General features: G+C 31.8%; 2 long non-coding RNA genes across 5 annotated transcripts in view; both read right to left on the bottom strand.

Moving 5' to 3' along the window:
* LOC134805683 (uncharacterized) overlaps positions 1 to 20,140 on the bottom strand; it is a 515,707-nt gene that overhangs the window by 273,593 nt on the left and 221,974 nt on the right. The window lies entirely within an intron of this gene.
* On the bottom strand, positions 10,126 to 13,527 carry LOC134805663 (uncharacterized). Its single transcript, XR_010146353.1, has 5 exons — positions 13,439 to 13,527; positions 13,111 to 13,170; positions 12,348 to 12,420; positions 10,778 to 10,831; positions 10,126 to 10,540 (listed from the first exon to the last, which is right to left on the bottom strand). It is a non-coding gene; the product is annotated as an uncharacterized LOC134805663 (long non-coding RNA).

Genomic DNA, 20,140 nt, shown 5'->3' with positions numbered 1-20,140 from the left:
AAACATTAGATTAAGGTACTAAATATTGTATTTTTTCTGTTAAATTTTCAATAAAAAAAAAAAAAAAAAAAAAAATATATAAGAATTAATATCTTTTCATGGCTTACTATTAATATGGTAGTTTTTAAAGCAACCCTCACCTAAAACTAATCAGTAAGGAAGAATGTATTATCGCCTCAGTTGAAACTACTGCTAGGTTGTTGAGAGTTGTTACTAGTAACGCATACATTAAATCATGAAGTGTTGTATTTTCTTCTTCACTTTCTGACGCTACTTTCAGGCAGAGGAGTACTTGATTCGAAATAAATCTCAATTACTTCCACAAATAAGAAATAAGAACATCATGTTTATAATTTCTAACACATTTACGGAATATGTTGTCCTTATGTAATGATAGCCCATTAACAAATAAACCTGGTATACCTAGTAGTCAATAACTATGTATTAATATCTAAATAATGTTAATATCGTATTCTAGTGGGTACATATACAAACATTTGGTTATTTGTCCACATTAAAAGTCATATTACATTACATCTGGTCTATGATGCAACTTACCAATTTACATTAAATTGTTGGAAAATACAATAAATCAGAGAGGACCCAAGCTTTTCCAATTAGTTACAAAATTTTAAACAGTGGATGGGCTGGCAGTGCTATATTTGTGTTAAGCAGTAGATAAGTAGTAGTAATATCATTACATCATACAACAAAACCTTTTTATCACCTAGTGGCTTTTGTAAGGAAAGCATCAGGTAGTTTGGACGGGTTAAATGTAAAACTCACTCGATGAGGTTCACGTTACACGCATCAGAGCTACTACTTCAGATAGTGGTTACACTTAAATTTGTACGACCTACAAGTACCTACTTATGTCTTTAATTATGATATTAGGGACAGTCTTTCAAATAATAGTCACACAGTTTTGTTTTATATAAAAAGTTTTATAGTCACAATGGATAACTTATGTTGCCAGTCCGTGCTAACAATTGTCTCATCTATCGGTAATCACAAATAAGGAAAATCTAGTAAGGTTTGACGTAAACAATCCTTTAGTATATCAATACGGAATAAATTTCAAGCCCATATTCTTATCATGTGATTTTTGCATAAATTTAAATATTATCAGTCACAGTACGCCCGGGCCAGCGCCGGCAGAGGTTTAAACACGTCTCATAATGTGGTTCAAGCGAAGGCATGGACACCTAAATAGAACCGTTTTTCCCCCGAAGGGTAAAAAACGGATATTTAGGTTCCTGCCGAAGCTTGAACCACACCTAAGGGCCTTGCCGGCTTATGTGGTACTGAAGAGAAAGCAGCCGAGCGCTGGCAACCGGGCGACATTAGTACTTGGGTAGCGCGATAGATGGCGCTACTAGTTGATGAATTCGCTTGATTAGGGCTGAGTTACAAGGGTGTTATCTCATAATGTGGTTCAAGCTTCGGCAGGAACCTAAATATCCGTTTTTTACCCTTCGGGGGAAAAACGGTTCTATTAAATTAAATTACAAGAAAAATAATTTCAGCGTTTTTGAAAATTCATCCCCTAACGTGGTGAAAAAGGAGTTGAAAATTTGTATGAATATCAAACAGATTTTTCAAGCTTTCAATCTACCCATAGGAACTTCAAACTTGGTAAAAGAGCATTAACATTATATTATAAGTTTGTATTATAATGTTTGCATCGATGAAAATTATAGGTACTCAAGATGTAAAATGTTCAAGATAAGAGTCCACGCGGACGAAGTCGCGGGCAACAGTGTAGGTATACATCGATACTCACACACTTTTGTGTAATATTTTTAATTGATTCAGCATAAATATATGTTTTTAAAAAAAGGTAGGTAATTGTCGAGGAAACATTAATTCTATTGGCTTTAAACTAACACATATCTCGCTATGCATACTTGTGTTGTTAACTTCAAACTCGGGTTAATCCATTCGACCCTCTCAGCAAATAATCGACCCTATTACCTTTCCTTAATACTAAAATCGCATAATCTGACACATGGGTTTACCCGAGTTTGAAGTTAAGCGACGGAATATTTACTGAAAATAATTAAATTTGTTTTAATAGTTCCTTAGCGACTCACTTGATACTTGATAGCAAATTGTAACATGAATAGTCTGTCTGTTACTGTTATATATTTTGATAAACTATAACCAAAAAGATTTTACTACAACCAAACATATGAATAAATAAATAAAATTAATTGCATGATGCATCCTTGTACAGTCAGCGTCAGAGTTATGTGACCTCCCCAAGATTAAGGCATTTCTACGGTTTCTGGTTCAAATCTCATAAAGACCCTACTTTTTTTTTACTAACTGAATTGTATGATTATAACAAACATTTAAAAGTTTAGTATGACAACTATACAATAAAAAGATGACGATAAAGGTATTAGAAAGAAATTTAAAAAATCCTTCTTGCCAGTTATATCTATTTAGAACAATAATTTCGTCAGAGAAGTAAACGATCGTGTGGCTTAACGGTTAACAGCGTTGACTATGAATCGTGTAGTTCGATTCGAACCTTGGCCGGGAAAAGCTTGATGTTTTTTTTATTCGATCTTTTATTTTTTATGCATAATATCATACTTAATTAAAAAAAAATCTTATTATAAATGAGAAATTAAAAAAAATCTGCAGATGTTGATCATTTTGTAACTAGACGCACTAGCTGATCTAGTTAATAAATAAAACATAAATAATGATTGACACAGCTGATTAATCGATAATATTTTCATAAACTTTAAAACCTCAATTATTATGTACCAATGTTAATTAAAATAAATACATGTAAGTAACTATAATGTATGCATTCAGTAAATTAATTTTAAATAAAAACAAAACATTCTCACGAGAAATCCGAAACAACAAACAAAAAACTTAACAGAGTCAAGTTTCGTAGTGGGCCATTAATCAGAAAAAGTGATTCGCTGAAACCAAAGAGAATGGAATGTGTATAGAGAATTACTGTCGGTAAATTTTGTAGTCGCGAAGGTTATGCTGCCATCTGTTGACGCAGTATTGAAACTAGAGATGAAAATGTATAAAAATATCCATAAAACGTATATATTTACATATAGACATAAATGATTTTTATTAATTTTGGAACGTCATGTGCTTTGATCCGTGTTTTTTACATTGATGTGAGTTAGAATTGTTTAATATCAAGGGAGTGGCGCCATCTGTTAGAGAGTAACTTTGTCTTGATTTCCGAGGCGAGGGGTTTCTTTTGACTTTACTTGTCTTATGGGAAGCACATCTCTTTGCTAAAACTACTCAAGATTGGTACTCGAGTTTAAAGGAAATAAATAACAAAGATCTTATATTGAAGTGCGCCTAACGCGTCAAATGCGTCAAACGCGTTTCGTTAATGTCTTTTATGGTTATAAATACCCCCACGCCAAGCTGGGAACTGATTATTCTATTTTTGTCCGTCGGATTGTCACGATCTCTGGCTCGCCCGTAGACGTTAAAACAAAGGTGTTATTTTGACGATTGGATGTTTGACTTTACGTAGCTACTATGCTGCTTTTTGTCAGACTGTTCAATTGTTAGTTCAGTGTAAATACTTACGTGTGTTTTGGTGTTTTTTGTGTTTTAGAGCCAGATTAGTGTCGGTTTTGTCGGCCGAACGTTTACAGCTTAAATTAGGGTCCCTCTTACACACATTCCTCCCTGTAAAGATAGAGGTTCGCCTCTAGATTTACACATTAGAATAGGGACATTGGGGTAGAGTTAGGGTAGAGTCATTATTTGGGAGTTAGGGTTATTTATTATTTCTTTCTTTATTATTATTTATTCTCTCACATATATTTTGGTTACACACAGTGTTAAAATCATTAGATTGTTAACTGTTTTAAAATACAGAATAAAATTAAAGTTTAGTTGTAGTAGCATATGGATGGGTTACTGAGGCTCGTACATTAGATATGATTTAAAGGTAATACATTATTATATTGGGTGAGACAGGGGAACAAAGTTATTTGAGGACATACTAAATAATTTTGTTATAGGGAGCTAGTGACAGGCGAAGCAGTTCACTAGTGACAATTTGAGCTTTTCTATATCGGGGTAACTAAGGGAATTAAGTCATGTTTAATAGACGATTGCTTCAGTATTCCATACATTTATGGTAAGAATATCCAGATGAGTTTCTTGGCGTTTCTTCTTGTCTGAAAATAGGTTCCGAAACGCAGATAAAAGTAAATATTACATAGTGCTTACAAATACCTATTAAAAACATAACAAAATAAAATAGGTATTATTTAGTTTAGAGACCCGTCTTCATCCGAGGCGTGACAGTAGATAAAGTATGTTTGTACGTATTAATATTTGCATCATTTACATATAAATATTTTCCTTTAGCTAGCTAGGTTGTTAGCGAATGGATATAAAAGGAAAATATAATTACAAACAACAAGGGCTTATACTACTGTTCATGGTAACTGGTCACGGTAGGGCTCGGTAGGAGATAAAATCTAAAAAATATAATTTATTATTTATTCTTCATATGATTTTGTTTTTCATACGATAGTGTTATAATATATAAATTACAGTAGCAATATTTACAATTACATAGGGTATTTTAGGGGTAATATTTTGAATCCAAATCTAATCAGTCTGCACATAAAAGACGATGGGTACTAAGGTTCACAATGTATTAATTTCACTAGACGATCACATGGCCAAATTAATCTATTTTTCTTAATTTATAATCAATTCTGGTTGAGTTCTATTAAAGTAGATTAGTTAGTAGAGGGTTAAGGTACATTTTTGGTGCCGTAGTGACCAGGATTATATATATAAATAGTTTGTTACATAAAGTAGCCTCTTTGGCTACATTTTTGGTGCCGTAGTGACCAGGATTATATATATAAATAGTTTGTTACATAAAGTAGCCTCTTTGGCTACATTTTTGCTGCCGTAAGAAAACTGGAATGTGAGTTGATTTGATTTGGATTTAATTAAATATAAAATAAAATATTTCTATATACTAGTATCTAACTACAATATCAATTTCTCCTCCTCGTGGCTTCATTGTATTGACGTAGCTTGCGTGTTAGGGATTTACGTCACCTGAAACAAACATAAAAATACATTAGTATAAATAGACAAATAAAACTAGCTAAAAATACAATGCGTTATACGAGTCCAAAAGAAAATAGGGGGCGATAGTTAAATTTTAACAATCAAATATAGGCATATTTGTATATGTACGGACATATACATATATGTATTAAAACTTAACTATCAACACAGTGTAGAAAACCAGTGAAAGTTAAGTGTTTAAATAAGTGTTATTTTATAAAATAAAATAAGTGTTAAAGGGTGGATTTCAAAATCCAGCGAAAACTTATGGTTCGGTCTTTATAAAAAAAACTAGTAGGTTGTGCGAGTTGCAACTTTTTTTATATGTTTTTAAGAACTATTATCTTCATGTTCCTTCAATTACCATCTCCAATAACTTAATAGTTTTTTTTATATAAAATGTTTTATGTGTCTAAAATCATCACCGTCGACCGGAAAAATCTGAACCTTTTTGTTTGCAGTGAAAATTATAGCATACCTATCGTACGATTGCGATTTTTCTTTTACTTATATCTTTTCCATGTTGTTGTTTAACACATGAAAAAATATGCAATAATTCCTTCACCGAGAAAGTACATTTAAAAATATTTAAAATTTTGTCACGAATATTCGTCAACACCGTCATGGTAATGTCAATGTGAGCTTATCTCAGTGTATGAACAACGAAATACCGCTAAAGGTCCTTGCCCTATTTTTCACTTTAGTATAGAATGCCAAAAATGATTTCACTATAAAGTCACATCACTGAATCGTGAGAAATATTACGAACAAATTTGTAAAATGTAGTTTGTCACAACAGAGCATCATCACCGTTATGCTTTGGTTTAAAAAAGTTACAAATGATATATTAGAAATAATTACTGAAATGAATGGCAAACTACATGAAGTTTATTGTGTAGCATAGACATTAACTACTATTATTCGTATTCTAGAAATAAAAACAAGAAACTCTCAAATCGTCATCACCATACCCATCATCACCGGGAAAAAATGACGACCGGTGATGATTTCATGTGTATGGTGATGACGGTTCTCAGAAACTTTTCTAGTTATTTTGCTATAATTCATTATGAAATTAAGCTGTATGTTTGAAAAACGTTCTCTATGTCTTCTAACACTATATAATATACATTTTGACTGAAGTAGGCAAAATTTAGGTCATTTAGAACTTAGAACATACAAATGTTTTTTTTTTATAATCTAATAATGTAAATCGTGCAACTTAGAGTCTGTAATTGCATGTTAGTCGTGTTAAAACAAAGTATTTAAACAAGCAACATATATTAAGTTTTAAGCGACCATAGGCTACGGTACTGGCTCACTATCGTGATGGCTTTATGTTTTTTGATAATATTATATTAATTGATGTATATAATTACAGCAATTAATAATTATACCATTGGGTAGTCACCGGACCCAATACCTAACATTTTGTAACTTATGACATGCATTACAAGTAGGGGTCTTGCAACTTATAAAACACTGATTATATATTAATATTTAGCTATTAAACAACATGTATATGGATTTAAATCATTATAGCTTATAGTGTAGATTAGGTTAAGTACATAAAAAATATTGTAAAAAATTTATTTATAATAAACAGTTTAAATTTTTTTTTTTTTTTAGCTATTTTTAAAGTTAATTAATAAAACAACAAAAATACAAACTTGTGCAATGAATCAAACTATAAAAAAAAAGTAATATATCATAAAAATTAAGCTCATTGGTAAGCCAGTAATTTTATAATATGACATAAATACCAAGTTATGCAGTAGATAAAAGAAGATGCGGGTTTAAACTGATAATAAGAGTACAATATTGTTAATATGATTTAACATTGAAAAAACCCAAAAAAATTAATTAATACATAAATTGCCTATTTCGGAACATGAATTATTTAAAATTATACAATAAAAATACTTGTTATATATTTATTTATATGAATAAAATGTATTTTTATAATTTTCTAAAAATAATTTATGTAGCTAGTCTTATGTTCAAAAACATTTTATTTGTAATGTTTATTAAAGTTCTAAAGTCTTACAATTAAAAAAAGTTTTTGTTTTTTTAATACGTTTTTAATACATATGTAAATTAGTTCCCAAATCGTCATTACCGTACATGCAGTGTCATTACCGTCTATAAAAGAGTCATTACCATACCATGGTTGTCATCACCATCTTGCGTTTTTATTTTCCGAAAGCGATAACTTCAAATATAAGCCACAAATGATTGTATAAATACCATACATATCCTCAATATACAGCCCCCCATTACTTTACCCAGCTAGAATCGTGTTAAATTAAACATTTAAAAAAATTAATTTTTTGTATGGTGAAATTTTTTGTGCTGAAATCCACCCTAAATAAGTGTGTTTATTAAGTGTTTTAAATAAGTGAAAATTAGTGTTAAAACAGTGTCAAAAAGTGAGTTAATTAATTAAAAATCTATTAAAATGGAGAGGTCTACAAGACAGCGAAAGGCCGCAGCTAAGTCTAAATCTACACGTCAAAGCATACAACAAACTACGCCGTCAATCAAGAGAAGTACTGTTGAGCGGGTAAATCCAAAAGCACGAGTACCTCGTAGAAGCATAAAGAAGAAACCAGATGTTAGACGTGGATTGTTCTATCATTTGCTAAAACAGACCGAACAGAAAATGACAGCAGGGCTTAGTCAACTACGAAACGAGCTTGCAATGGCAATTAGTCCTGTACAAGAGGAAACTATAGAGACTGCAGATACAACATCGGAGCAACTCATGGAAGAGACAGAGCATATTGAACCAGTTTCAGGCAGTGAAAAGGAGCTCTCTACTGAAGAGAAGAAAACAATCATATACAATATTAAAAACACTAATATGGAACGTCCCAAGTTCGGCAAAACTAAATCGCATCCAGTGACATTTCTAGAAGACCTAGAAATGTATCTTAAAAGGGTCGTATCTGATGGAAATGAAATAGAATCGGTTCTCGAATGTTTAGAGGGAACAGTTCGTGATTGGGCCAGATTGTATAAAGACAGGTGGACCAGTGTAGCAGAATTCAAAGCCGACTTTCTCAAATCCTACTGGGGGACACATGAACAAAATGAATTACGCAGGAATATTGTTCACGGAGTTTGGGATAAAACAAAAGTAAATAGTATGCATGATTATTTTGTGCAAATGGTTGGACAAGCAAAAATGTTGACATATGTTATCTCGGAGAATCAATTAGTTACTGATATAATGAGGCACTTTCCTCGTTATATACAACAAGCGTTTGCGTCATCAAAAATTATTACTATCTTTGAAGCTGCCGAGTTTCTACGCGCGATGGACGACGTAAACAAACAAGAGCCGCGAGCAGTACCATCAACGTCCGGGGCCTCGAAACCATCCAATCAGACTATGAGAAAAAACCAGACACAATATCAAAATTGGCGGAAACCAGAAGCAACGACAGCTGTTATAGAGCAAGAAATAGTTATCGACGATTCGGAAAACTAATATCTGCTGATAAAAACGTCCCCGGGTCAGCTACAGAAACAGATGATAGGGTCAAAATTCTAAAAATGATGTATAGAATGAATTGGTTGCCAGGCCAATTGTTAGGAAAAAATAATAATGGGTTGCGAGCGCCGATAGAACTAGAAATAGTCAATGGTGAACAAGGAGTGGGATTAGGTTACAGTAATTTAGAAAAGATCCAGTTAATAGGGTTACATGATTTAATTAACGTTTTAAAATTAAAAAGCGAATTGGTAGAATTTGATGTAGATGACGAATTTATCGCGTCCGTGTTTGAGGAAGAAAAAGAAATTCCGGAATCAAGTTCGTTTAAGAGTGAAGTAATTATACGTATGCGAGACTTTCTTATAAGAGCTTTGCTAGATACAGATAGCGATGTGACGGCTATGTCTGAGGAATTTTGGGAGGTTGTAAAAAACAAATATCCTGAAATTCCAGTAATGCCGATCAAGCCTTTTAATATCAAATCAGCGTCAGGGCACAAAAGTAAAGACATTAAAATTACAGCATTACTACCTATCGGTATAAATGATTTACAGATGGAAATCGGGTTTGTAGTAATACCTAATCTAAGTTTTCCAGTGATATTAGGATTTGACTGGATTAAGGAAAATGTAGTATCGATTGACCTAAGAAAAGAGAAATGTGGAGTCAATGTCGAATATAAAGGTGAAACTACTTGGATACCGTTTCATGATCGATATAATGGATGGCAAGATCAATGCAGTATAGAGTCGTCAAATCAATCTCAAACGCAAGTGACATGTAAAGTCGGAATACCGTTAGTAGAAAGTGAGAAAAAAGCTTTACATTCGGTATTGACAAAACATAAAACATTATTTGATTCAAAATTAGGCAGGGCTAATTGCTATCAACATGTGATAAAAATGGAATCACGCGCACCTGTAGTAAAGAGAACGTACCCCGTGCCATATGCGTATCGCGAGAAAATAGAATTAAAATTACGCGAATTAGAAGAACAGGGAATTATTAGTCGTTCACAAACTGAATACTGTAGTCCGTTAACCTTTACATTAAAGAAAGACGGAACAATAAGAGTCTTATTAGATGCGCGTGAAATCAATAAGAACATGATATCTGAAACCGAAAAACCAACTTTACAATTGGACGTATTAAACTCATTTCACGGAGCGAAATTTATAAGCGTAATTGATTTGAATAATGCGTATTTTCAAATACCACTATCGGAAGAAAGTAAAAAATATACAGGTTTCAATTTTAATGGGAAATCTTACGTGTATAACGTGTTGCCGCAAGGACTCAAAACATCTGTGGGAAGTTTTAGTCGTGCTATGGATTGCATACTTGGTCATGACGTTCGCGAATTTTGTGTCAATTACTTGGACGATTTAGCCATAATTACTACCGGTACCTTGCAACAACATTTGGAACACTTAGATATAGTGTTGGGAAAATTAGGAAAAGCGGGCCTAACTTGCAATTTAGAAAAATGCAAATTTCTATGTAAAGAGGTGCACATGCTAGGATATATAGTATCAGTAGATGGAATAAAAACCGATCCGGATAAAATTAAAGCGATACAGGAATTTCCAGCTCCAAGAAAAATAAAACAATTAAGAGCTTTCTTGGGACTGTGTAACTTTTATAGAAGATTTATCCCTAATTATAGCGAAAATGTACAATCATTGTGTCATTTATTGAAAAAAGGAGTGACGTGGCAGTGGGGTGTCAATGAACAAAAAGCTTTTGAGACAATAAAAAGGACTTTCGTAGATGTTATTCAATTACAACATCCTGATTTTAGCAAACCTTATTATTTGCAAACAGACTCCTCAGGTATCGGCTTATCAGGCATACTTTATCAACTTGATGATAATGGGGAAATGAGAGTTCTTGGGTTTCATAGTAAATCTCTAAGAGGGGCTCAATTAAATTATTCGACGACTGAAAAAGAATGTTATGCCGTTATTAACTGTTTAGAAAAGTTCGAAACTTATTTGAGAGGTTCAAAGGTTATTATTCAAACGGATCATAAGGCTTTACTATTTGTCAAAAACTGGAAATTATATAATGCGCGAGTAATACGTTGGATCAATTACTTAGAGCAGTTTAAATATGAAATTGAACACATAAAAGGCAAAGATAATATAGGAGCGGATGTGTTATCTAGATAATACCCACCTCAAACTGATCTTTTGCAGGAAGATAAAGTACGGCTGCCCGAGATTCTTTATACTGAAACAGAAATAAATAAAGAATTGATAAGTAAATTAAAAAAGGTTAAAGAATTACAAAAACAAGATCCCGAAATTGACGAAATGATTCAAGGTCTAGAAAATGGTGATATTAGTGATAGAATCGGTCGAATAATTCAAAGATGCTCATTACAGGATGGTGTATTGTACTTCACACCCGATAATAGTCCAAATAAAGTTATATTTTTGCCAAGAATGTTAGTATCGGATATAATAAAACAAATACACTTAGAAATGGGTCATCAAGGGGCTTACAAGGTCATAAAATACATAAAAGATAGATTTTATTGGAGGGGTATTACGCAAGATGTTAAAAAACTAATAAGAACTTGTCATACTTGTCAAATGGTGAAAAATGATAATATCAAACACGTAGGACCGTGTAAGTCAATAGTGAGTAATGATATCGGAGATTTAGTCATGGCGGATCTTTATGGGCCTTTACCATCAGGACAGTTCGGAATGAGCTATATTTTGGTAGTGCAAGATTCATTTAGTAAATTCATCAAACTATTTGCGTTACGGAAGGCTACAGCGTTATCTGTGGTAGTTAGTATGAAAAAATTCTTTAAAATCATTCAACCAAAAGCAATTTTAACAGATAATGGCTCGCAGTTTATTAGTGATCAATGGAGGCGTTTTATGAAAGAAAAGGGGGTCAAAACTATATATACAACAGTTAGAAATCCTCGTCCAAATACTACAGAACGCGTGAATAGACAACTTGGAGTATTATTCAGGACTTACTGTGAAAAACGACATCAAAGTTGGGTGAAAATATTACCAAAGATAGAAACTCTATATAACAATACGTTTCATGATAGTACAGGGTTCACTCCATGTGAAATAATGTATGGTCAGCCTACGCAATTAACATTTGATAAGGAAATTATTAGTCATATAAAGAAAAACATAGCGGACATTAGGCAAAAGGTTAGAGAAAATTTAAAGAAAGCAGCTGAGATAAGGCAGGCAAAGTTTAATCAAAATTATAGACTGATTCAATTTCAAATAGGGGATTGGGTTAAAATAAAAAAGTTAAATAAATCAAATGCTCAGCAAAAGATAACAAAAAAGTTCGAAGCAATTTATGAGGGACCTTATGTAATTGCAGCAATTCCCTATCCAAACGTATATATTTTAGTAGATCCATATACAAATATATACCGAGGTAAATACAATACAATACATTTGTCAATATATTATAAAGGCGAATTGAGTAAAAATAGCTGATCCGGTGAACGTTGTGTAATGTTTAACTGACATTTGTTAATGACTGTATTTTTATTGTTATGTTAATTAGATAAACAGAACTAATTGTTATGTTTTAATGTTGATAAAAAGGTTTGACTAGAAAATAACTGTTAAAAAATATTAAAAAGTAAAAAAAAAATAGGTTAAATATTATAAGGATAGATGTATTAGACATTGAGTAATATTTTTGAATTTTTCTAATATATAACATAGAGATTAATGACGTGTTTAAATGTACTTACCAAGTTTAGAATAGTAGCACAGAAGTTCTATTAAGGCGAGTCGAGTGCGAAGGCGCTGAATGTTGTATTGTAGCTGAAATCATTAAGAATTTTATTTTATTAAATGAAAAAAAATGTATACATAAGCATTATTGTTATAAAGGTTTTTAATAAAAAAAAATGTCTAATTAGAATAAATAATTTTTGGAACTACGTAATATTGTTATAGAGATTTTTAATAGCTATTAAGAAAAAAAACAAAGTGTCAAATTAGAATAAAGAATTTTTAGAAATAAAGAAAAAAAATTGTAAAAATAAGTAGGTAGGTTAGAATAGGGTCTTCCATCCACATCCGGCATAACAGTAGTCCGTATGTGTGAAAGTAACACTATTCACATATACAAGTCGCTTCATTCATATACACGTAGAATAGGCAACTAACTTTGGTTTTGATTTTGTAATAACTTTGATTTTGTGTAATAGTAATTATCATAAAAAAAGAAATATGTTAATTTACAATAACCCTTTAAGCATGTATATTAAAGGGTTGGGCTACCTAATGTTACCCGAAGGCACAAATAGCGGTAGTGGATTTTCACAAAAAAAAATTTATTTTTTATTATTATTATAAAAAAAAAAATTAAAATATATAATCAAAATATCTTTTAAATAAAAGAGAGATGAAAAGTAAATATCTTGAATTCATTAAATCATTTTGAAAAATATATTAATTATAAATAGTATCGTTTTTGGTATGTTAATAATAAGTAAGCATTTTAATTACCTTAAAATAAAATGAAGGAACAGCATTCAGCGACACTCGGTCTTTTGTCATGTGGAACATCTGGAAAACGGGAAGTATTCAGTTTAGACAGAGAACATAGATGTTTTGTAATTATTTTGGTAGACATAAATTTCGGTAGATGAAAATTATCAATAACATATTAAATAAGACATACATTTATATTACTTTTAATAAAAAAAAAGTTGTTGTAAAAAAAAATTCATTAGAAAATAATTACAGTAAATGTTTGATTATTGCGATATAGTTCATTATAATTATTTTATTTAAATAAAATTGAAAAATGTTAGGTTAGGTAAAGCAAACTTACTTAGAAAATGTTGTCTCATAATTAGGAAGACTAATTACATATAATCATCTTACACGAACGCCTTACGTATCCTGAAATCATATTATGTAAAAATTTAAAAATCTTAAAATCAAAACAATAGTTCTAAAAATAGCTGAAAGACATCGTGAGACGCATTCAGCCACTTATAAAGATCGGGAAAAAAAAGGTTAGCAGGTACTCCTTTAACTGTGTGTGACGACGCTTTCTTATCGTGTTAGTGTAAACAAAGTTTTTAAACGAGAAAAATAATATGGTGTAAACTAATGAGTTCAATTTACCAATCATATCTATATGTTATGGGTAATTAAAATGGCAGTAGGATAATATAACATATTAAATATAAATTAGCATTACGTAATATATACTACGTACTGAAAGAACTGACCGTGTTCTACCAAGTTGACATTCCTAGAAAAACATTGTTCTTTAGATTAAAACAAAAATGTATGATAGTAGAAAGAACCGAGTATTACTTACATAAAATGTTGAATCAAATAGGATCACCCACGTCGTCTAACAGTCCGGACTCATTTATGAGGGCCTGAAAAATAGTAATCAAATAAACATTATTAAGTTTCTATGGAATCTGAAAGTAAAATAAATATACTTCAAATTAAAACAACTTACGTTGAAATCCAGCGGAGGTTCTTCGTTTTCAACTACTTGCTCCGGGATATCAAAAAGTATATTTTGCAAACTTGGTGAAGGCTGTAAAATAAATAAACATAGTTAAATGCAATAAGCATGTTTATACAGCAATAACATTATTGATTTGTTAATCATACTTACTTCAATAGCAATAACAGCGTGGTGTGGAGACCCCGGAGCTGCTTGAATTATTTGTATAACGTATCTGAATCGTTGTCCGTTGGTGACTAGTTTTTCCTATAACAAAAAAAAAAATGTTTTTGTTTTAGCGTTAAACAGTATTGTAATAAAAATTAACAGATTATTAAAATAAAATATTTCTCAAAATATACATATAATATAATAATGATGTAAATAGTTATATAATTATTTAATATAAATATAATTAAATAAATGTATACAAACAAAATTATATACCCTTAATCTGCGGAGACGGTCCTTGAAATTCCTGATTTTCTTGTTAAGCATTTGAAAATTATAGTGAGGTTCGTCTTTCATACACAGTATTAAAAGATCTAGACGGGCAAGTTCGGTTAGAAATTCATCACCATGATATAAATTATTGATGTCCCAAATTATTGGGAATTGCAATATCTTGTAGTCAATTGCTTTAAGTCGCATTTTTGAATAGTGTACACTTCACAAACACAAGTTAACACTTCAAATGAGGGTTTTTCGTTGCGTATAACAAATTGACAATCTGTAACCTATGGTTTATTCCAGGGGGCGCCACTGTGGACGCCATAGACAAAGTAAGGGAAGTATTTATAGTATTCACTGATGTTGCTAGCAATCAAATTAATTGAAATATAATCATTTAAAATATTGTAAACTTGGATTTAAGGAAATAATATCCACTGTCATAAAAACATGTTGAAGTCATAAAATTTAGAAAGTTAGATTTGAAGCCATCGGTCGTATAAACAAAGAACCGTTTAAAACAATAGAATTACACAGAAGAGTCATATTGAATGCACATGTTGGAGTTTGTAACAAAAAATCAGCCAACGGCTCGAAGGGATCTTTACCTGCTGTTGAAATGCGTGGTGTTTTGAGTACAAAGTTAGAGATAAAGTGTTATTTAATTAATTTAGATAGTAAAAATACACAAGTATCGAATAAATATATCATGAATAGTGATTTAGATTGAATACTGATTATTCAGCAAAGGTGGTTGACTAGGTGGAATGCCGAATAGTTGCAAATATTTTTGGCATGTCTAGTATTTATAGTGTAAATGTACAAAGAATTAACATGTTTAGAAATACGTTATATAAAATATTAATACAATGGTATTTTTGAATATTAAATAAATACTTTAACATAAAATTTGTTACATTATCATCAAATATAATAACTATTTATTAAAAACATGAAATTCAATATTTATCTTACTCTGCATATCAAGAGAACAAAAATATATTTGGGGTTAATACTTTAAAAATAATACTATATAATAAATAGTTCACGCGAGAGTTAGCGATAAAATAATACATGTGGTATATACATAATGCAGAAACATTGGCATAAATATACAAAATTAACGAGTTCAGTTGTATACATAAATGATTAGATAAAATGTAGAAATAAAAAGTAAGAAATACATTCAAACTTACCAATTATTTGTTCAACAACAAAATTCACTATAGCACTACACTTCACAATAACACCCAATTGCACTACATCGGGTAAAATTTAAAACTGTTCAATGACAACGGACAGATAGACGCGCGATGCATCTCTCCATTATCATTTTCGAGGCGCATCTTTGCGGGGTTGCCATAATAAAATAATGAGTTATCGTATTGCCATAGTAAGATGTAATAACGCAACGTTAACTAACATGGTATTAACGTTATTTCAACTGAATTTGTTTAACTTCAATATAAATAGTTTTGCAAATACAATTTTTTGGTATTGTTTATAATAAATAGGAGGGAGCTTGGGGTTATGTCAGAAATATTGTTTTTTCATAAATAAAAATTAAGTTTTATTTGATGCATTTTATTTTGATTGCAAATCATTGACGTTGGCTATCTGTAGAAATGGCCTAGTAAGAATTGAATGAACTGGCAATTGAAAGACAATGAAAGATTATTAACTTATTTAATTATAATAATAGATTGATGGATATCTGGAGATTTTGCAAGAAGTGTGTGAAATTTTGTATTTTTGTATGAATGATTTTTACGGTTAGGCAAATGTCAGATTGCAATCAACCTGGATTTGTTGGTATTTTGTTGCGAATAATACACAAAATAGTCAACAAATTCTTATCAGTAGGCTAAAATCGTATGACGATTCGACCCATTTCAAAGGGTAGTTTTTGTTGACTATACACTCCACAAGAAGCTAAGCCCATGACTAATTACACACCTCATCGTGAATAAGACCTTTGATATCAAAACACGATGATGACATGTCAACGAACATGCATTATCACATTATTATATGCGAAAGAGTTATTGGTGCATTATTTTTAAATATATTTTATAGAGCTTTTTGAGATATGGATTTATATAAAAAATTGATTTATCTTATTATTTCTTAAATATAAAGATGTATTAAAATGTCTACAAGTAAGACTTATTTTCATATGTTATAATGGTGAAGTGTTTATAGTACTGTAGGTAGTTATAAAATATTTTTTTTATATTATTATTTTTTATTTTCATGTATAAATATTTTTATTAGGATCTATTTACAAACATTACATAGTAGTTTTGATTTAAACCTATGTTATGTTTGTGAAGGTAATATTTTGATACAAGTATCAGGATATTATCATGGTATTTTAGGTTTCTTTAACACTTTATTGTTAATATGGGAGTAAGTTTGAAGGCAAATATCTTGTTCATGTATGTGACATTTTCCAAGAAAACTTGATTGGGAGGGATGATTTGGTAATGGAATTCGGATTGGATTTTGATTAATGGAGAATGAGTATCCCAGTACTTATACCAAATGTTTTTTCTACGTTGTGAAGGGAGGTTTTATTGGTTAATTTATTAACCGGACAATGTGGTTAAGTCGCCGGATAGAAAGATCCATAGACTAGGATGAAACCATAAAATCGAGCTACTAGAGTTTATTGGATTCACGACCCAATAGCCTAGACTGGTAGGAAAATCGTGACGAAAAGATAATCATAATACATTATTAAAATTCAATGATCTGAGTTTTATATCTAATCAATCACAATCAATGAGTATTGGTTTAAACACACATCATACACCACACGTTTAGTATACAAGGGGGAAAAAAGGGGATAATACCAACAAATTAAGGATATAATTTTCATTTTTATTCGAATAGGGTCCGAGAATTCTACATGTATGTGTATATGCATACATTGCAAATTCTCGAGGGGGCGACTGTAACTAGACGCACTAGCTGATCTAGTTAACATAAATAATGATTGACACAGCTGATTAATCGATAATATTTTCATAAACTTTAAAACCTCAATTATTATGTACCAATGTTAATTAAAATAAATACATGTAAGTAACTATAATGTATGCATTCAGTAAATTAATTTTAAATAAAAACAAAACATTCTCACGAGAAATCCGAAACAACAAACAAAAAACTTAACAGAGTCAAGTTTCGTAGTGGGCCATTAATCAGAAAAAGTGATTCGCTGAAACCAAAGAGAATGGAATGTGTATAGAGAATTACTGTCGGTGAATTTTGTAGTCGCGAAGATTATGCTGCCATCTGTTGACGCAGTATTGAAACTAGAGATGAAAATGTATAAAAATATCCATAAAACGTATATATTTACATATAGACATAAATGATTTTTATTAATTTTGGAACGTCATGTGCTTTGATCCGTGTTTTTTACATTGATGTGAGTTAGAATTGTTTAATATCAAGGGAGTGGCGCCATCTGTTAGAGAGTAACTTTGTCTTGATTTCCGAGGCGAGGGGTTTCTTTTGACTTTACTTGTCTTATGGGAAGCACATCTCTTTGCTAAAACTACTCAAGATTGGTACTCGAGTTTAAAGGAAATAAATAACAAAGATCTTATATTGAAGTGCGCCTAACGCGTCAAATGCGTCAAACGCGTTTCGTTAATGTCTTTTATGGTTATAAATACCCCCACGCCAAGCTGGGAACTGATTATTCTATTTTTGTCCGTCGGATTGTCACGATCTCTGGCTCGCCCGTAGACGTTAAAACAAAGGTGTTATTTTGACGATTGGATGTTTGACTTTACGTAGCTACTATGCTGCTTTTTGTCAGACTGTTCAATTGTTAGTTCAGTGTAAATACTTACGTGTGTTTTGGTGTTTTTTGTGTTTTAGAGCCAGATTAGTGTCTGATTGCACGGTCAATCAACCGGAAACGCCTAACCTAGCGGTGATAAACAGGCTTTTCCGGGAATCCAGTAGAGTGTTAGGTCCAGGTCGCGAGAGGGGCCTGGCGTCAACCTTTTTACCTACACAGGTGACGATTATACCTCTTACGTTCTCTTCAAGGTCTGACAGAGGGATGTGAGGATCTCACGTGTGGATCATTAGGAGTAATCTTTACTCACTGAAATCTGTTGGTAATTGAAGAAGCGTGGTCTTGTTATATCATCATCATCATCATCATTTCAGCCTATATACGTCCCACTGCTGGGCACAGGCCTCCTCTCATGCGCGAGAGGGCTTGGGCTATAGTCCCCACGCTAGCCCAATGCGGATTGGGGACTTCACATACACCTTTGAATTTCTTCGCAGATGTATGCAGGTTTCCTCACGATGTTTTCCTTCACCGAAAAGCTAGTGGTAAACATCAAATGATATTTCGTACATAAGTTCCGAAAAACTCATTGGTACGAGCCAGGATTTGAACCCGCGACCTCCGGATTGAAAGTCGGACGTCATATCCACTCGGCCACCACCGCTCCTATATTATATATATTTATATATTCACATTTTATATTTGGAATAGGGCGCCTTATTCGTCAGTACCCTTGGCTACGGCCTACACTGCGGAGGGAGGCAATCACACAGACACTAGGGTTTGCAATACCTCGGTTTTGTCGGCCGAACGTTTACAGCTTAAATTAGGGTCCCTCTTACACACATTCCTCCCTGTAAAGATAGAGGTTCGCCTCTAGATTTACACATTAGAATAGGGACATTGGGGTAGAGTTAGGGTAGAGTCATTATTTGGGAGTTAGGGTTATTTATTATTTCTTTCTTTATTATTATTTATTCTCTCACATATATTTTGGTTACACACAGTGTTAAAATCATTAGATTGTTAACTGTTTTAAAATACAGAATAAAATTAAAGTTTAGTTGTAGTAGCATATGGATGGGTTACTGAGGCTCGTACATTAGATATGATTTAAAGGTAATACATTATTATATTGGGTGAGACAGGGGAACAAAGTTATTTGAGGACATACTAAATAATTTTGTTATAGGGAGCTAGTGACAGGCGAAGCAGTTCACTAGTGACAATTTGGGCTTTTCTATATCGGGGTAACTAAGGGAATTAAGTCATGTTTAATAGACGATTGCTTCAGTATTCCATACATTTATGGTAAGAATATCCAGATGAGTTTCTTGGCGTTTCCTCTTGTCTGAAAATAGGTTCCGAACGCAGATAAAAGTAAATATTACATAGTGCTTACAAATACCTATTAAAAACATAACAAAATAAAATAGGTATTATTTAGTTTAGAGACCCGTCTTCATCCGAGGCGTGACAGTAGATAAAGTATGTTTGTACGTATTAATATTTGCACCAGTTACATATAAATATTTTCCTTTAGCTAGCTAGGTTGTTAGCGAATGGATATAAAAGGAAAATATAATTACAAACAACAAGGGCTTATACTACTGTTCATGGTAACTGGTCACGGTAGGGCTCGGTAGGAGATAAAATCTAAAAAATATAATTTATTATTTATTCTTCATATGATTTTGTTTTTCATACGATAGTGTTATAATATATAAATTACAGTAGCAATATTTACAATTACATAGGGTATTTTAGGGGTAATATTTTGAATCCAAATCTAATCA

This window comes from Cydia splendana, unplaced genomic scaffold, assembly GCF_910591565.1.
Source record: "Cydia splendana unplaced genomic scaffold, ilCydSple1.2 scaffold_48_ctg1, whole genome shotgun sequence".
Lineage (NCBI taxonomy): Eukaryota > Metazoa > Arthropoda > Insecta > Lepidoptera > Tortricidae > Cydia > Cydia splendana.
Note: the sequence above shows the minus strand (reverse complement) of the source record. Positions and strands in the feature narration are given on the sequence as shown.